At 43.9% G+C, this 15151-nt stretch overlaps 2 long non-coding RNA genes across 2 annotated transcripts; one reads left to right on the top strand and one right to left on the bottom strand.

Moving 5' to 3' along the window:
• Positions 1-269: 269 nt before the first annotated feature.
• On the bottom strand, positions 270-7094 carry LOC112442041 (uncharacterized). The gene is made up of 2 exons (XR_003030033.2): positions 5442-7094; positions 270-404 (listed from the first exon to the last, which is right to left on the bottom strand). It is a non-coding gene; the product is annotated as an uncharacterized lncRNA (long non-coding RNA).
• Positions 3582-13178, top strand: LOC132342619 (uncharacterized). The gene is made up of 2 exons (XR_009491076.1): positions 3582-4286; positions 5007-13178. It is a non-coding gene; the product is annotated as an uncharacterized lncRNA (long non-coding RNA).
• The last annotated feature ends 1973 nt before the right edge of the window (positions 13179-15151 follow it).

The raw sequence follows: 15151 nt of genomic DNA, 5'->3' as shown, positions 1-15151 counted from the left end.
CATGTGCCCTGAATTGGCAGGCAGATGCTTAACCACTGGACCACCAGGGAAGTCCTGGTTTCAGATATCATGGGTGTTTTTTGTGTGCCTCAGTTTACCCATTTGGAAAGTGGAAATGACAATGCCTGCTGTAGCTATCTCATAGACAGTCTATAAAGAAATGCATGGGAATGTAGTTTTAAAAGTTTAAATCATCAACTTGATATTCGGGTTTACTGTAAATTGAACAAAACAAACAAGAAGCACTCATTTAAACTTCAATTTCATGATTGATTCTTGGAGTCTTAATTTTATAAGTTAGAAACTTCGGTTGTTAAAGGATGAGGTAGTGGAGAGAGATTGGAAGATAGATTTTCTGGTATTGTGGTTTCCATGGTCACCAACTGGCAGGCATCAACCACTGGCTGAAATACAGATAAATAAGAAAATGATTGCAAAGTGTTTTACACAGTGCCTGGCACATAGTAAACAATCACTGTACATGACATCAGAGTCACTGCCTCTGTAAAAGCAGCCTAGACAGAGAAGTTTCCTGAGAAAAGCACATGCGGAGTTCCTTCCTCCTTTGCGATGCTCCAGCCTGAACATTCTAAGATTTTGAAAGGTTCAGACATTACTTTGCCAACAAAGGTCCGTCTAATCAAGGCTATGGTTTTTCCAGTGGTCATGTATGGATGTGAGAGTTGGACTGTGAAGAAAGCTAAGCGCCGAAGAATTGATGCTTTTGAACTGTGGTGTTGGAGAAGACTCTTGAGAGTCCCTTGGCCTGCAAGGAGATCCAACCAGTCCATTCTAAAGGAGATCAGTCCTGGGTGTTCTTTGGAAGGACTGATGCTGAAGCTGAAACTCCAGTACTTTGGCCACCTCATATGAAGAGTTGACTCATTGGAAAAGACCCTGATGCTGGGTGGGATTGGGGGCAGGAGGAGAAGGGGACGACAGAGGATGAGATGGCTGGATGGCATCACCGACTCAATGGACGTGAGTTTGAGTGAACTCCGGGAGTTGGTGATGGACAGGGAGGCCTGGCGTGCTGCGATTCATGGGGTTGCAAAGAGTCGGACATGACTGAGCGACTGAACTGAGCTGAACTGAAGGCAGTGAAACTTTAAGCTAAGCAATGGGAATTGTAAGGAATTTGATTTGTGGATTCCTTCTTATTCTGAATCAACTGTATGATGGGGATTCACCCTTCCTGGTTCCTTTGTCTTGTTTAGGACATCTTTGTGTATTTCAAGTTCAAGACATGCTCCTGTATTGTCTTTTAGAAACTATCTTTTTTCCCCTTTCACATTCAGATTTGCAATCCACCTGGAATTGATTTTTATGTATAGTATGAATTAGAGATCAAGATTCAGATTTTTCCATATGTATGGCCAATTGACCCAGCACCATTTATTGAAAAAGCCATAGTTTCTGCGTTGCTCTCCTATGGCATCTCTTTTATAAATTAGGTGTCCTTACATGTGTGGATTTGTTTCTTAGCTCTTAGTGCTGTTTCACTGGTCTATTTATCTTTCTTGTATCAAAGCACGCTTGCTTATTTTCTCTGGCTTTATAATAACTCCTGATCTCCAGTAGTGAAAATTATCTGACTTTTTCTTCCTTGTGATAATTTTGGCTCTTTGATTTTCCACATATATTTTAGAATTGCCTTGTAAATTTCCACCAAAACAAAAACTTGCTGGAATTATTAGGATTACTGTCTCTAGATCAGTTTGATGAGAGATGATGTTTTTATAATAGATTCATTTTTTTCACAACTCTATGAGATAGGTTCTATTGTTATCCCCATTGACAGATGCATCCCTCTTTGGTACCAGAGGCACAAAAATATAAACTAATCTCGTGGCCTGTAAGGAGGAAGGATGCCCCACCTAGAGATGTATTATCTCTGACATTGTTTAGAATTACTGACTCATGGTAAAAATATAAAGTTGGGTGATTGTAGTTAGTCTTATATTGCTTTTAAATTCTCTTTTAACCATGCACACTCTTATTCTTTGTGGGCGGATCACTCTTAACTGCCCTTGGCCTGCCTCTGACTTAGTCCCATCAATTTGATTCACCTATGCAAAACTTCAGTTTGAAGATGAGCAATGCTGGTACACAGATATGAGTGGACTCCATGTTTGAATGATCATGGTGGCAGACCCACCCAACTTTTTAGGAGCAGCATTGGCAGGGGGTGGTGTTTTAAACTCAGAGTGACTAATATTAACTGAAGTGTCTGTAATGAGTAATGGTAGCAGTTGTCTGTGCTGATAAGGTAGAGATTGGGTTTCATTTCTGGCCATATCATCCCTGATCATGATCCTTTCATCTTCATCGGAGATGCCAGAAACTTTTTTTTTTTTTTTTTGAAATGTATTTATTTTAATTTTGGCTGTGCTAGGCCTTCATTGCTGCTCGTGGGCTTTCTCTAGCTGCTGTGAACAGGCGCAGCTCTTCGTTGTGGTGCACAGGCGTCTCATTGCCATGGTTTCTCTTGTTGCAAAGCGCAAGCTCTACACACATGGGCTCAGTAGTTGTGGTGCACAAGCTTAGTTCCTCTGTGGCATGTGGGATCTTCCTGAACCAGGGATTGAACCCATGTCCCCTTCATTGGATTCTTAATCACTAGACCCTAGGAACTTCTGGGTGTTACTGCAATTTTTTTTTTTTTCTGTTCACTTGGTTGTGGTACTATGATTATTTGCAAATAATGGGTGGATAGAGATATTTTGTTTTTATTATTAGTCATGCCTCCTCTACTCAGTTTGTATGCTGCCATCTTTCTGCACCACATGCTGTCCTAGACTTCCAGAACACCACATCTTGTCCAGCCCACACATGCCAGACACCTGCTTATCTGGAGCCAAGGATTAGACAAATATCCATTAGGACCTGTATTGTCAAGCTGGAGGGTAACAAACGGTGTTTCCTTATGTAGTGGTTGACGTGTTCAGGAGCCCTCCAACTCTCCTCCATTTGGTGAATGTTAAATAACGTGAGGACGGAGCCAGCACAGTGCTGGCTACAAGACCAATAAATACGTCTATAGACATGGGAAAACGGCAAAACCTTCCCGGGAAAGGTTTCCTGGCCCAAGGTACCATTAGTAATGCTGCTATTTGTAATCATAATAAAAATAAAACTAATAGGAAAATCACGTTGAGACAATTCCACTGCCTACTGGATTTTTAATTTTCTTGAAGATGCCAGAGGTAATCTTGAGGCCATTATGTCTAAATGAGGCATATTATAAAAGGCTTGCAAAGTCCAAACTGCTTTTACAGCCATTAATTAGCCAGACTTCCAAATAGGCCCAGAAGATTAAGCTTGAGTATGGTCTCTGGTCTCTAGAATGGGGTCACAGTATGCAGAGAAGTCAGCTATCATTGGTTCAGTCTAAACTCTGCTGCCTTTCTCTCTCATTTAAGCTCGGTTCAGATCCTCCAGTGGAAAAGGCAATGGCACCCGACTCCAGTACTCTTGCCTGGAAAATCCCATGGACGTAGGAGCCTGGTGGGCTGCAGTCCATGGGGTCGTGAAGAGTTGGACACGACTGAGCGACTTCCCTTTCACTTTCATACATTGGAGAAGGAAATGGCAGCCCACTCCAGTGTTCTTGCCTGGAGAATCTCAGGGACGGGGGAGCCTGGTGGGCTGCCGTCTATGGGGTCGCACAGAGTCGGACACGACTGAAGCGACTTAGCAGCAGCAGCAGCAGCAGATCCTCCCGGGTGGAAAAATAGGGGCGGGGCCGACAAGGGGAGGGGCTAGTAGGGGCGGGGCCAGCACGCAGCCATCAGCGAGCAACAGTTATGGCAACAAAAACCGTTAGCTGTACCCTTAGTGTGAAGCCCTCAGCACTCGACTGTTAGCCACTACTTACCTTTGGAGAAGGAAATGGCAACCCACTCCAGTATTCTTGCCTGGAAAATCCATGGACGGAGGAACCTGGTAGGCCACAGCCCATGGGGTCGCAAAGAGTTGGACACGACTGAGCGACTTCACTTTTTCTTTTCAGATCGTCGGGAGTGTAAAAATAGGGGCGGGAGTGTAAAAATAGGGGCGGGGCCAGTAGGGGGCGGGACCAGCACGCAGCCGTTAGCGAGTGACCTTTGCTGCAACCTAAACCGTTGGCTGGACCCTTAGCGTGAAGCCCTCAATGCTCGACTGTTAGCCGTTAGTTACTCTTAGTGGTCAAGCTCCCAACGTGGCAGTGATCCTCACGGCACAGAACGTGGTGAGAGGCGGATTGGGGCTGTCTCTCCCCCAGGATTTCTGGCCTCAGACAGCAGGTGAGCTGAGGGCCCAGGAACAGACCAACAGCTGCGTTCCACAGAGTTCTAGAACCCTTGCTGCAACTGCCCACTGGCCAGGCCCAAGCTTCAAAGCAGCCGTGAACCTCTCCCTCATCCCCACTTCCACGACCTAGTGGCAGTAGAGGTCTCCGAGGTCTCCAGGGTCTCTAAGTCCGAGCCGCCGAGCCCCTATTTGGGCGTCTTGAGGAGCCTGAGGGCCTGCTGCAGGGTCTCCCGGTGATGGTGGCTGAGCAGGGTCTGGAGACCTGGCTCTGATAATATTGCCCCCTGAAACCTGCCTCCTCATCTGGAGCTGGACGCTGATGGGAAGACCTGGGCAGGGTAATCTACCCTGTGCAGGGACCCCTCCTCTTAGCGGGCACCTGGACCTCAGAGCCTTGGGACTGTACTTGCTCTTGTCAGAACAGAGTAACGTTTGTTTTGGTGGAGGTTTATAGAACATTGTTATCTGAGGTGATCTGACTACAGAACAAAGCATCTGACATCAAGAAGCTTGCAACAACTAACCACACCCCCCTCTCACCCTTTCTATAAAAGGGCTTAGATGAAAGCTTTCCCGTAGTTACTGGTTAAGGCATGAGCCCCCCGTTTTCCTTGTGTGGCCCTGCACTAAACCTTTTTCTGCTCCAAACTCTGACATTTTGGGGTCATTTGGGCTCACTGTGCTTTGCACACACGGACTTTCATTCATAACAGGTCATTTCACATCTTGGTGCTGGAGTTGCTCTGCAATCATAACTGCAGAACCTACTGGAGGACTGTAATATGGTTCAATGTGTGGGAGGCACTTAGGAGAGTTTCTGGAACATCTGGGAGCTCTGGACAGGTATGTGTGGACATTATTATCTCGCTTAGGGCATAATCCCTTTGCTGCTGCATAGTATTCCACAGTGTGTCTGTTCCCCTGTAGACGGATGTTAGATCATTTCTTGCCTTTTGGCTCTTACAAGCAACTCAGTATTGAAAATCGTGTATCCCTCCTTGTGCATGTTGCATCTATCTGCATTTTCCTCTAGGAGAGTTGCCAGGAAGAGAGATGTCTGGATCCTAGAGCACTTGCATTTTTTAGTTTTAATGAGTCCTGCCAAACAACCCTCCAAAGGTGATGAACCGAGGCGATCTAGTTCTTACCTGGTTGAATCTGCCTTTTTGGAGAAACCCAACCTCCTTCCTGCTCATTAAGCCGCATCTATTTTCAGAGCTCAGCTGACATCTCTGGCTGAGACCCTCTTCATTATTCCAGCTTTGCCTCCTCCAGCAGTCCCTTGCTGTGGTTTTTCTTCCTGACTCTTATTTAACATGGCCAAGTGCTTTTGGAATCCTGGGTAATAATGGCAGACAATGCGCGGGATGGAATGTGGAATTGGAGATGCTGAATGTAGCTTTTGTAAGGAGTCTTTGGCGTGATTTCAGCCTGAAATGGAGCACTTTGCACTCAGCCTAAATTGCCTCAATCACACCTGGCGTGCTGGGTGGATGGATATGCAGACTGGCTAAACGTTTTTCGGGAAGAGTACAGGCTGCTTTCTGTGACTTTGGAGGCGGGACACAAGGTCACCAGGCGGGCAGGGCACTGGGCTTCAAATAGCACTTTTCTTTCTGACTGGGGGTTTTAGCCAAGGAGTCCTCTAGTTTTCTCAGAGGGGGTGACTCCTCAACAGGAGAAAAGGAAATTTTGGCCATTTAGGGCCTAAACTGACCATCATAAAATTCACTTTATTTATTGTTATGTTTTGGAGGTGCTATATTTGCAAAACAAAAGCTCAAAGATTCTCTGAAAATCCAAATAAACACCAGAGTAGCTCCCTGGAGGCAGAGGTGGATTTGAAGCTGATATTTTCCCATTTCCTACAGTCTGCCCCCCACCCTTGTCATGATTATAGTATTTGATCACCTGTCAGCTAGGGCCTCTAGTTTGCTCTATTTGCTTTCTCTGCCTGAAAATTTAAAAAGGTTTTGAAATAATTACCTGCAATGAGGGTTTGCATTCAAATGCTAATGAGATGGTGAAGTGGAGGGTTGGACACTAAATGTTTACATTAAAATGGAAATACAATCATCGATTTTTCTTGTAGGGCCTCCTGTCATTCAGTCCCTCAGTCTTGTCCAACTCTTTGTGACCCCATGGACTGCAGCATGCCAGTCTTCCCTGTCCTTCACTATCTCCCAGAGTTTGCTCAAACGCATGTCCATTGAGTTGATGATGCCATCCAGCCATATCATCTTCTGCTGCCCTCTTCTCTTTTTGCCATCAATCTTTCTCAGCATCAGGGTCTTTTCCAGTGAGTCAGCTCTTTGCATTAGGTAGCCAAATGAAGTATTGGAGCTTCATCTTCATCAACAGTCCTTTCAATGAACAGTCAGGGTTAATTTCCTTTAGGATTGACTGGTTTGATCTCCTTGCAGTCCAAGGGACACTCAAGAGTCTTATCCAGCACCACAGTTCAAAAGCATCAGTTCTTTGGCACTCAGTCTTCTTTATAGTCCAACTCTCACATCCATACATGACTACTGGAAAAACCATAGCTTTGATTGTATGGACCTTTGTTGGCCAAGTGATGTCTCTACTTTTTAACATACTGTCTAGGTTTGTCATAGCTTTTCTTCCAAGGGGCAAGCGTCTTAATTTTATGGCTGCGGTCACCATCCACAGTGCTTTTGGAGTCCAAGAAAACAAAACTTGTCACTGCTTTCACTTTTCCCCCCTTCTATTTGCCATGAAGTGATAGGATCAGATGCCACGATCTTAGTTTTTTGAATACTGAGATTAAGCCAGCTTTTTCATTCTCCTCTTTCATCTTCATCCAGAGGCTCTTTAGTTCCTCTTCACCTTCTGCCATTAGAGAGGAATCATCTGCATACCTGAGATTGTTGATATTTCTCTTGGCAATCTTGATTCCAGCTTGTGAGTCATCTAGCCTGGCATTTCACATGATGTACTCTGTATGTAAGTTAATAAGCAAGGTGACAGTATACAGCCATGATATACTCCTTTCCAAGTTTGGAACCAGTACATTGTTCCATGTCTGGTTCTAACTGTTGCTCCTTGACCTATATACAGGTTTCTCAGGAGACAAGAAAGGTGGTCTGGTATTCCCATCTCTTAAAGAATTTTCCACAATTTGTTGTGATCCACACAGTCAAAGGCTTTAGCATAGTCTATGAAGCAGAAGTAGATGTTTGAAATTCCCTTGCTTTTTCTATGATTCAATGGATGTTGGCAATTTGATTTCTGGTTCCTCTCCCTTTTCTAAATCCAGCTTGTACATCTGAAAGTTCTGAGTTCACATACCACTAACTCCTAGCTTGAAGGATTTTGAGCATTACCCTGCTAGCGTGTGAAATGAGGGCAACTGTATGGTAGTTCGAACATTCTTTGGAATGAAAACTGACATTTTCCAGTCCTGTGGCCACTGCTGAGTTTTCCAAATTTGCTGGCATATTGAGTGGAGCACTTTAATAGCATCATCTTTTAGAATTTGAAATCACTCAGCTAGAATGCCATCAACTCAACTAACTTAGTTCATAGTAATGCTTCCTAAAGCCCACTTGACTTCACACTCCAAGATGTCTGGCTCTAAGTGAGTGACCACACCATCATGGTTACCTGGGTCATTAAGACCTTTTTTGTATAGTTCTTCTGTGTATTCTTGCCATCTCTTATTAAACTCTTCTGCTTCTGTTAGGTCCTTGTCATTTCTGTCCTTTATTGTGCCCATCTTTGCATTAATGATCCCTTGGTATCTCCAGTTTTCTTGAAGAGATCTCAGTTCAGTTCAGTTCAGTCCCTCAGTCGTGTCTGACTCTTTGCAACCCCATGGACTGCAGCATGCCAGGCCTCCCTGTCCATCACCAACTCCCAGAATTTACTCAAACTCATGTCCATTGAGTCAGTGATGCCATCCAACCATTTCATCCTCTGTTGTCCCCTTCTCCTCCTGCCCTCAATCTTTCCCAGCATCAGGGTCTTTTCAAATGAGTCAGATCTTCACATCAGGTGGCCAAAGTATTGGAGCTTCAGCTTCAGCATCAGTCCTTCCAATGAATATTCAGGACTGATTTCCTCTAGGATGGAATGGTTGGATCTTCTTTCAGTCCAAGGAAGAGTCTTCTCTTGAACACCACAGTTCAAAAGCATCAGTTCTTCAGTGCTCAGCTTTCTTTATAGTCCAACTCTCACATCCATACATGACTACTGGGAAAACCATAGCTTTAACTAGATGGACCTTTGTTGGCAAAGTAATGTCTCTGCTTTTTAATACACTGTCTAGGTTGGTCATAACTTTTCTTCCAAGGAGCAAGCATCTTTTAATTTCATGGCTGTAGTCACCATCTGCAGTGATTTTGGAACCCCCAAAATAAAGTCTGTCACTGTTTCCACTGTTTCCTCATCTATTTGCCATGAAGTGATGGGACCAGATGCCATGATCTTAGTTTTCTGAATGTTGAGTTTTAAGCCAACTTTATCACTCTCCTCTTTCAGTTTCAAGAGGCTCTTTAGTTCTTCTTCACTTTCTGCCATAAGGGTGGTATAATCTGCATATCTGAGGTGATTGATATTTCTCCTGGCAATCTTGATTCCAGCTTGTGCTTCATCCAGCCCAGCATTTTGCATGATGTACTCTGCTCTGCATGTAAGTTAAATAAGCAGGGTGACAATATACAGCCTTGACGTACTCCTTTCCCTAGTGGAACCAGTCTGTTGTTCCATGTCCAGTTCTAACTGTTGCTTCCTGACCTACATATAGATTTCTCAAGAGGCAAATCAGGTGGTCTGGTATTCCCATCTCTTGAAGAATTTTCCACAGTTTGTTGTGATCCACACAGTCAAAGGCTTTGCTGTAGTCAATAAAGTGGAAGTAGATATTTTTCTGGAGCTCTCTTACTTTTTTGATGATCCAACGGATGTTGGCAATTTAATCTCTGGTTCCTCTGCTTTTTCTAAATCCAGCTTGAACATCTGGAATTTCTTGGTTCACATACTGTTGAAGCCTGGCTTGGAGAATTTTGAGCATTACTTTACTAGTGTGTGAGATAAGTGCAATTGTGCAGAAGTTTGAGCATTCTTTGGCATTGCCTTTCTTTGGGATTGGAATGAAAACTGACCTTTTCCAGTCCTGTGGCCACTGCTGAGTTTTCCAAATTTTCTGGCATATTGAGTGCAGCACTTTCACAGCATCATCTGTTAAGATTTGAAATAGCTCAACTGGAATTCCATCACCTCCACTAGCTTTGTTCCTAGTGATGCTTCCTAAGGCCAACTTGACTTCACATTCCAGGATGTCTGGCTCCAGGTGAGTGATCATCCCATCGTGATTGTCTGCATGGTGAAGATCTTTTTGTATAGTTCTTCTCTGTATTCTTGCCACCTCTTCTTTATATCTTCTGCTTCTGTTAAGTCCATACCATTTCTGTCCTTTATCTTTCCCATTATGCATGAAATGTTCCTTTGGTATCTCTAATTTTTTGAAGAGATCTCTAGGCTTTCCCATTCTGTTGTTTTCCTCTACTTCTTTTCATTGAGCACTGACAAAGGCTTTCTTATCTCTCTTTGCTATTATTTGGAACTCTGCATTCAAATGGGTATATCTTTCCTTTTCTCCTTTGCCTTTGGCCTCTCTTCTTTTCTCAGTATTTGTAAGGCCTCCTCAGACAACCATTTGGCCTTTTTTCATTTCTTTTTCTTGGGGATGGTCTTGATCACTGCCTCCTGTACAGTGTCACAAACCTCCGTTCATAGTTCTTCAGGCACTCTATCAAGATCTAACCCCTTGAATCTTTTTGTCACTTCCACTGTATAATTGTAAGGGATTTAATTTAGGCCATACCTGAATGGTCTAGTGGTTTTCCCTACTTTCTACAATATAAGTCTGAATTTGGCAATAAATTCATGATCTGAGCCTCAGTCAGCTCCTGGTCTTGTTTTTGTTGCCTCAAAGAATATAATCAATCTGATTTCAGTATTGACCATCTGGTGATGTCCTTGTGTAGAGTCTTCTCTTGTGTTGTTGGAAGAGGGCATTTGCTATGACCAGTGCGTTCTCTTGGCAAAACTCTATTAGCCTTTGCCCTGCTTCATTTTGTACTCCAAGGCCAAATTTGCCTGTTACTCTAGGTATCTCGACTTCCTACTTTTGCATTCCAATCCCCTATAATGAAAAGGACATCTTTTTTGGGTGTTAGTTCTAGAAGGTCTTTTAGGTCTTCATAGAACTGTTCAACTTCAGCTTCTTCAGCATTACTGGCCAGGGCATAGACTTGGATTACTGTGATATTGAATGGTTTGCCTTGGAAACAAACAGAGATCATTCTGTCGTTTTTGAGGTTGCATCCAAGTACTGCATTTTGGATTCTTTTGTTGACTATGATGGCTACTTCATTTCTTCTAAGGGATTCTTGCCCAGAGTAGTATATATCATGGTCATCTGAGTTAAATTCACCCATTCTAGTCCATTTTAGTTCACCGATTCCTAAAGTGTCGATGTTCACTCTCGCCATCTCCTGTTTGACCACTTTCAATTTGCCTTGGTTCATGGACCTAACATTCCAGGTTCCTATGCAATATTGCACTTTACGGCATCGGACTTCACTTCCATCATCAGTCATATCCACAACTGGGTATGTTTTTGCTTTGGCTCTGACTCTTCATTCTTTCTGAAGTTATTTCTCCACTGACCTCCAGTAGCATATTGGACACCTACTGGGCAGTGTATCTTTCAGTGTCCTATCTTTTTGCCTTTTCATACTGTTCATGGGGTTCTCAAGGCAAGAATACTGAAGTGGTTTGCCATTCCCTTCTCCAGTGGACCACATTTGTCAGAACTCTCCACCATGACCTGTCCATCTTGGGTGGCCCTACATGGCATGGCTCATAGTTTCATCGAGTTAGACAAGGTTGTGGCCCATGTGACCAGATTGGTTAGTTTTCTGTGATTGTGGGTTTCAGTTTGTCTGCCCTCTGATGGAGAAGGGTAAGCGGCTTATGGAAGCTTTCTGATGAGAGAGACTGACTGAGGGGGAAATTGGGTCTTGTTCTAATGGGTGGGGCCATGCTCAGTAAATCTTTCACCCAATTTTCTGTTGATGGGTGGGGCTGTGTTCCCTCCCTGTTATTTACCTGGGGCCAAACTATGGTGGGAGGCTTCCCTGGGGCTCAGACGGTAAAGCGTCTGCCTACAGTGCAGGAGACCCGGGTTCGATCCCTGGGTTGGGAAGATCCCATGGAGAAGGAAATGGCAACCCACTCAGTATTCTTGCCTGGAAAATCCCATGGACTGAGAAGTGTGGTAGGCTACAGTCCATGGGGTCGCAAAGAGTCAGACATGACTGAGCAACTTCACTTCAAACTATGGTGGAAGTAATGAAGATAATGCCAACCTTCTTCAAATGTTCCCACAATGCACTGCTACACTCAGTGCCCCCAACTCTGCAGCAGGCCACCACCAACCCACGCCTATGCCAGAGACTCCTGGACACTCACAGGCAAGTCTGGGTCAGTCTCTTGTGGGGTCATTGCTCCTTTCTCCTGGGTCCTGGTGTGCATAAGGTTCTGTTTGATCCCTCCAAGAATCTATTTCCCAGTCCTGTGAAATAGACTTGTTTTTGCAGCTCTATGGTGGGGTTAATGGCGACCTCCTCCAAGAGGGCTTATGCCATACCCAAGTCTGATGCACCCAGAGCCCCTGCCCCTGCAGCAGTCCACTGCTGACCCATACCTCCACAGGAGACACTCAAACACAGTTCTGTCTTGGTCTCTGTGGGGGTCTCTGGGTCCTGGTGTGCATAAGGTTTGTTTGAGCCCTCTGAGCGTCTCTGGCAGGTATGGGGTTTGATTCTAAAGGTGATTCCGCCCCTCCTACCATCTTTCTGGGGCTTCTCCTTTGCCCTTGGATGTGGGGTATTGCCAAAGTTGCTCCAGCACCACGCAGCTGCTGCTCCAGCACCGCGCAGCCACCACTCCAGCAGAGGCTAAAGCCTTTCTTCCATCCACGTGGGGCGGCTTGTTTAGAGAAGAGATGTCTAGTCTTTCCTGTTATATTGTTTCCTCTATTTCTTTGCATTGTTCACTTACAAAGGCTTTCTTGTCTCTCCTTGCTCTTCTCTGGAACTCTCCATCCATTCGGGTATATCTTTCCCTTTCTCCCTTTCTTTTTGCCTCTCTTCTTTTTTCAGCTATTTGAAAAGCCTCGGCAGACAATCACTTTGCCTTCTTGCATTTCTGTTTCTTTGGGGTGGTTTTGGTCACCACCTCCTAAACAGTGTTACAAACTTCTTTCCATAGTTCTTCAGACACTTTGTCTACCAGATCTATTCCCCTGAATCTGTTTATCACCTCCACTCTGTAATCATAATGGATTTGATTTAGGTCATACCTGAATGGTCTAGTGGTGGTTTTCCCTACTTTCTTCAATTTAAGCCTGAATTTTCCAGTAAGGAGCTCATTATGTTAGCCATGGTCAGCTCCAGGTCTTGTTTTTGCTGACTGTATGGAGCTTCTTCATCTTTAGCTGCAAAGAATATAATCAATCTGATTTTGGTATTGACCATCTATCTGGTGATGTCCATGTGTAGAGTCATCTTGTGTTGTTGAAAGAGGGTGTTTGCTATGACCAGTGTATCCTCATGGCAAAATTCTGTTAGCCTTTGCCCTGCTTCATTTTGTACTCCAAGGTCAAACTTGCCTGTTACTCCAGGTTATCTCTTGACTTCCTACTTTTGCATTTCAATCCCCTGTGATGAAAAGGGCATCTATTTTTTGTATTAGTTCTAGAAGGTCTTGTAGGTCTTCATAGAACCATCACCTTCAGTTTCTTTGGCATTAATGGTTGGGGCATAGACTTGGATTACTGTGGTGTTGAATAAAGGTTTGCCTTGAAAATGAACTGAGATCTTTCTGTTGTTTTTGAAATTGCACCCAGATACTGCATTTCAGTGGCTTCCTTAGTGGCTCAGACTATAAAGAATCTGCCTGCAGTGCAGGAAACCCAGGTTCAATCCTGGGTTGGGAAGATCCCCAGGAGAAAGGAATGGCTCCCCACTGCAGTATTCTTGCCTGGAGAATTCATGAACAGAGGAGTCTGGTGGGCTACAGTCCATCACGTTGTAAAGAGTTGGACATGAATGAGTGACTAACACTCACTTTCACTGCATTTTGGGCTCTTTTGTTGACTATGAGGACCTCCTATTTGCTTTTAAAATACATTTCACAGGACTTAAAACAAAACAAAACAAAATCACCACCTTTAAACAATATTGGCTGAAGCAGCAACTTACGGTGAGCTATAGCCCAAACCAAGTATAGAGATAATTGTTTTCAATAATGCATCAGTACACCATTGTCTTTTTTATAATAAAAGAGGATAATTTATTTCTTAGCTAGACATGGGATTATCATCATTTAGGTACTTTTTGTAATGATGGTGATTCTTCAGCAAAATGATACTTTCTCTTCAGAGGACAAATAAAAAATAAGCTGATCTTTCAAATGAATAAAGTTGAAGTTCTGTTTTTTTCATTCATTTAACAATTTCTAGATGGTTTGAGAAAATGTGGGTTAAACCCTAATGTTTTGGAGTCTGAGAGAAGTGGATTGGAATCCAAGATCTGCCATTTACCAGCTGTACAGCTTAGGGGCTCTCTAAGCCTCTGTTTCCACATCTGAAAAATACTGCCCAGGCTGAAAGCAGGGCTATTGTTGTTTAATGACTAAATTGTGTCTGACTCTTTGTGACCTCATGGACTATAGCCCACCAGCCTCCTCTGTCCATGGAATTTCCCAGGCAATAAAACTGGAGTGGGTTGCCATTTCCTTCTTTGGGGGATCTTCCCAACCCAGGGATCAAACCCACATCTCCTGCATTGGCAGGCGGATTCTTTACTGCTGAGCCACCAGAGAAGCCCCAAAGGAAGAGCTGGGTTATCAGAAAATGTAAAAATAAAAAAGAAAACTCCTTTACATAATAATTCAAAGCATCTTCCTATTATGGGGATACTGATATAAACAATAAGATTAACTCCTATTTATTGAGTGTTTGTTATGTGCAGGCAACATTTAAGAGATTTATTTGCATTAACAACGTAATTCTCCTAATAGCTCTATTCAGTTCAGTTCAGTTCAGTACAGTCGCTCAGTCGTGTCTGGCTCTTTGCGACCCTATGCATCACAGCACGCCAGGCCTCCCTGTCCATCACCAACTCCCAGAGTTCACTCAAACTCATGTCCATCGAGTCGGTGATGCCATCCTGCCATCTCATCCTCTGTCGTCCCCTTCTCCTCCTAACCCCAATCCCGCCCAGCATCAGGGTCTTTTCCAGTGAGTCAGCTCTTCGCATGAGGTGGCCAAAGTACTGGAGTTTCAGCTTCAGCATCAGTCCTTCCAAAGAACACCCAGGACTGATCTCCTTTAGGATGGACTGGTTGGATCTCCTTGCAGTCCAAGGGACTCTCAAGAGTCTTCTCCAACACCACAGTTCAAAAGCATCAATTCTTTGGTGCTCAGCTTTCTTCACACTCCAACTCTCACATCCATACGTGACCACTGGAAAAACCATAGCCTTGACTAGACAGACCTTTGTTGGCAAAGTAATATCTCTGTTTTTTAATATGCTATCTAGGTTGGTCATAACTTTCCTTCCTAGGAGTAAGTATCTTTTAATTTCATGGCTGCAGTCACCATCTGTAGTGATTTTGGAGCCCCCCAAAATAAAGTCTGACACTGTTTCCACTGTTTCCCCATCTATTTGCCATGAAGTGATGGGACCAGATGCCATGATCTTAGTTTTCTGAATATTGAGCTTTATTAGGTGGGCCTTATTATTAATTAGGTACTAACATTAAGCCA

Source organism: Bos taurus, chromosome 17, assembly GCF_002263795.3.
Source record: "Bos taurus isolate L1 Dominette 01449 registration number 42190680 breed Hereford chromosome 17, ARS-UCD2.0, whole genome shotgun sequence".
Lineage (NCBI taxonomy): Eukaryota > Metazoa > Chordata > Mammalia > Artiodactyla > Bovidae > Bos > Bos taurus.
Note: the sequence above shows the minus strand (reverse complement) of the source record. Positions and strands in the feature narration are given on the sequence as shown.